This window comes from Hesperophylax consimilis, unplaced genomic scaffold, assembly GCF_061612785.1.
Source record: "Hesperophylax consimilis isolate HC1 unplaced genomic scaffold, BYU_Hcon_1.0 scaffold_38, whole genome shotgun sequence".
NCBI lineage: Eukaryota > Metazoa > Arthropoda > Insecta > Trichoptera > Limnephilidae > Hesperophylax > Hesperophylax consimilis.
In genome coordinates this window covers 601,961-606,317 of record NW_028301268.1, presented here as the reverse complement: position 1 = coordinate 606,317, position 4,357 = coordinate 601,961, and positions in this window count along the sequence as shown.

The window sequence follows — 4,357 nt, the reverse complement described above, 5'->3', positions numbered from 1 at the left end:
TCTTACTCAGAAGTGTGCTGATTTTGGTCTTTCCTTGGCCAAACGGTGCTGAGGTGGTATCGCACCCGGCAAACGCGTGGGTAAATAGTACCGTTCCTGGTAATTTTCGGGAGTCCTGGTTATTGTAGGAGGTCGTAGAGTAGTGACAGCAACCAGCTTCACCCTTCGTGCTCTTCTGAAGATAGACGTTTGTCTCTTCAGCGCCTAAACCATTGAGAAGAACGAGCAGGTCGACATCTTCTCCCACTATGACGACCCGATCGGCATCTGCTCTTTTTGATAACGCCATCATGACGATCTCTCGATCAGCATCTTCTTCGGCAACAGCCACTTCTACTCCCTCCTTCTGAAAAGCGTCACAGAGAAGAGTTATAAGGCGTCTCTTATTGTTTTCATTGCCCAAAACATGCTCTTGAGCAATTTGAATTACTGTGGATTCATCGAAAGTCAATTCCTAGCTGGAATGAGCTGCGTAGCGCCGGAGTCGTTCCGCTGTTTTGGTGTTTTTTTTTGGTAGCATCTTCGGGGTAGCCGTCAAAAACGATGGAGACGTTCTTCCCAAAGTGGTTTCGGACGTAGGTGGTATAACGCGCCAAAAGTGCTCGAACCGTGCTTTTTCGCTGCCACACGACCTTGTGCAAGAGGTAACCAACATCCAAAATGACGTGAGTGCTGGCATCTATCGGCGTGTGGCTGGAAAGAGGAGTGAAGGAAGAGTACAGAGTAGATTTTGTGCCCTTGCGCATCCCTTGTTCATTGAACAGAGACATCGGGAACGGGGCCAACTCATACTTGAAGTCATCCTGTAAATCCTGTTCAGATTTCTTTGCAATACACACTCGCTGAAAAATTGTGAGCGGATCCACAGCCACTCTTCTGTTTTTGTCCGGCAGTTTAACGGTAGAGGTGATCAATGCCAGCGTGGTAACTTTATTTTTCCGTTTTATTACTACCTTGTCGTACATTTTCCCCACAATTTTCATTACTCCTTCCGTTCCAACTCTCTGGGCTGTGTGGCAATTAATTTCAGGACCTGCCAGTAAACCACTACTGATAGAAATTAAGCTGTCAGTTTTGGGAAATGGAGGGAACCAGTTTTTTAGTTTTTCCACATCACTATTATCTCGGATGATTCGAGAAGGTCTCATGTCTCCATGCTGCTCTCCAGTATGACATGATAAGCTGCAAAAACTTTCCAGTTCTTCACAAATGTTCAACATAATCACCATTCCTGTTGTCCACCTTGCCAGAACACTTTCGGAGATTCCTCTTCCTTGAGTCAACCCACCGTAGGTTTTCATGGATCGCATCAGCTTCTGCTCAATTGTTAGGTCTGACCACAACCCAGGCCAAAACTTGTCAGACCGGCAAATGGTGAAGGATCCTTTTGTGAACATGTCGTATTCACTTTTATCCATCCGATCTTATAGAGCCATCATATCCTGAAGATAGAGGTGCGCGCTCTTAACATACAAAAAATGTCCAGCTGCGTGGAAAAAAGGGAGCATCTTGTGGACAGTGTACAAATGAAGGTTCCAATCACCAACACGCTCTGCCTGGATGAATAGTTTTATCAAAGTGGTCATACGAAAGTATTGGACCCACAACTGTGATGTTGGACCATTCGCTTCAATTTTCTCCAAGGCACTTTTAAATTTTGCCTTTAGTATTTGGTAGGTATCAATTTCTTCTGCTGATATAGTGAGAGACCTTTCAGTGTCTCGCAGCAATTTTTCAGTCTCGTCTCGCTCCTCAGGAGTTATGTCAACCTCATAAAAAACAATGCTGGCCAGTGTGAGGTTTGCCAAAATGTGGGCTCGAACAGCGCGTGAATATGCGTGCCCATTCATATGGGTACCCATGGGTATAGGTACTAATGGGTACTTGAAATTTGAAATAGTCGTAATTATATTATAACCCTAGGATAAACCCACGATGATTAATGGATTTACTTCACAGCACAATAAAACCATAAAAAGACGCGAGAACAGTTTATTTGCATTTCACCCAAAACCCACTTATGACTGTTTTTGGTTATCTGTCATTTTTGAGAGAACCGTTTAGTCTATAGATATCAATCTAGTCTTTAATAAAAGCTTATTAAATTTACAACAACTTTATTTCATACAATATTTGACGTGAGATGCGTATTTTAGAAATTATTTTACAAAATAAGTGACCATTTCGAAAAAATTTCACTTTTTGGAAAAAATTGCCTATTTTTGAAGAACTGTATCTTGAAAACCAATGGCTTTATATAGCTTGCTTTGGTTTCAAATTATAGCAAATTTAGTTTACTTTAAAAATATCCATATAGACTACACCGGTCAGACCCTTCCTTTGCTGAGATATTGAGCAAAAACTGAAAAAATCCGAAAATTTCCTGGTTTCTTAGGTCCACCGCCGCTCGCACAGCACTTTCGAAGTTGCAAAATTTTTTTTTAATACTGGTTTAGGTCCTAACAACATTAAAAAAATCAGAATGACTGGACCTTTTGCAAGCACGGATGTACATCTTGACTGGACTACTTGTCAACCAGCGGGCATAGGGTAGTTTACCTGGGCTTCACTTTAATAAATCCAGGAGACCAGGATCCATTTATGACAGCAGTAGTAATTTCTTGTAAATATTTCTGGTCTGTACTGAGATCTGTGGATATTTGTGGAGGTAGTTCACCTTCTATCTTCTCAAAGTTAGCCAACGGCAGTGTTTCACATATTTCTAATGCTTTACCAATTCGACCTGCAAATGATTTAGGTCCTGCAGTAGGGCCATCCAAATAGGTAAACGAATACCTCAATGGTAACTCATTGGCGTGTAAGAGACAAATTATCCATTGCAATGGTCGAGATAGTCTGTTTTCCCTTTATTTGTGTTTGTTCCATCACAGCCAACAGCCATTAAACCATCTAGTGATATCTTTTCAGTCGTTTAAAATCTGTGGATAGTTCTTTCAATATTTCTTGCACTGCCCGATGTTGGAACCCCATACCCAACATAAACAGTACCTGGTTCTTTTATAATCGAAATATGTTCCTCTTGTATAATCACTCTAAGCCTCTTCGATATTTTTAAAACAGTTTTAGCCGTCTTGTCTTTCCTTCCATCGAAATATAATGAAGGAATTTCTGTTACTCGTTCTTCGGTTATAATTTGCTCGGGTCTCATTCTGTCTTATTGTTCTTAGTTTCATCCTATCTATTATGCCTAATTTCTTGTTTGAGAGTACGTAATCTTCTATTCAGCAATTTTTTACTATGGATAAGATCAGTTCTTGCTAAAGCCATTAGTCAGTTAGTGCGTTGGTCTTCTAAAAACACTTGTTCCTCTTTTGGAACTTTTTTTTTCTCTCAAACAAGTATATATCGGACGCTTGTTCATTATAATTTAAGAATGACTTTATATTGTTTTTGTTTACATCTTTCGCTACTATTTACTACTATAAGAAATAAATAAATATTGTTTGCGTATAATGTTAATCCGTGGATGTGACATTAATAAACTATTTTGAAATTGTCCACATTCACGGAACTCTGCATTGTGTACCTAGCTTTAAGATTGTCAAATTCCTTGAAATGTAAAAAATGTAACTTGTAAAAAAATAAACAATAAACAATTGGCCGGCGGGTAGCAAATTAGAAAGTGTGGGGTCCAAGGCTGGCTGGTACGCTCCAACGGCTATAGAAATCCGACCAATGAGAAGCCATAAAACGGTCCGCTGGACCTTGGCTGACCTTTTTTTATGTGCCGTTGCCGAGTCGCAACTTTGACAAAAAGCAGCATTTTTAAATTCTAAACTCTCTTTCTCCATTGGGTCACGCCTCGGACCTTCGCATCTACGAGCTACCTGCCGCTGCCCCTTTCTGCCGAGTTCTGAGAATTTTATTGGCCTTTCTCCTTCAACTGAAGAATCCTGCATCTACAAGATTCCGGCGGGCACCACGTGGCTTAAGAAGCTGACATACTTAACTGCCTTTTTAAAGGCAATCTTTCATTTATTTGCATTTGCACAAAGTCGTCTATATACCAGAAACGTCCTTTTCAGGACGAGGTTCAATTGATTTGCATTTTGCACAAAGTCGTGTATATTCCAGAAACGTCCTTTTCAGGACGAAAGTCAATTGATTGGCATTTACAAAGTCGTTTGAGTCGTGTAACTAACCCCTATTTTTTCAGTCTGTATGCACACGACATTTAGTCGGGTACAAAGTACAGCTTACAAATTCTTGACATTTACTTGCAGCTATGTCAAAAATCTTTCTTCTCTGTACTCTGAACTCTTCTAACTTTTCTTCCTTAAGTTTCTTCAAAGACTTTTTCAAATTATAACACTTCGAGTGATAAATTTTTAGTAAT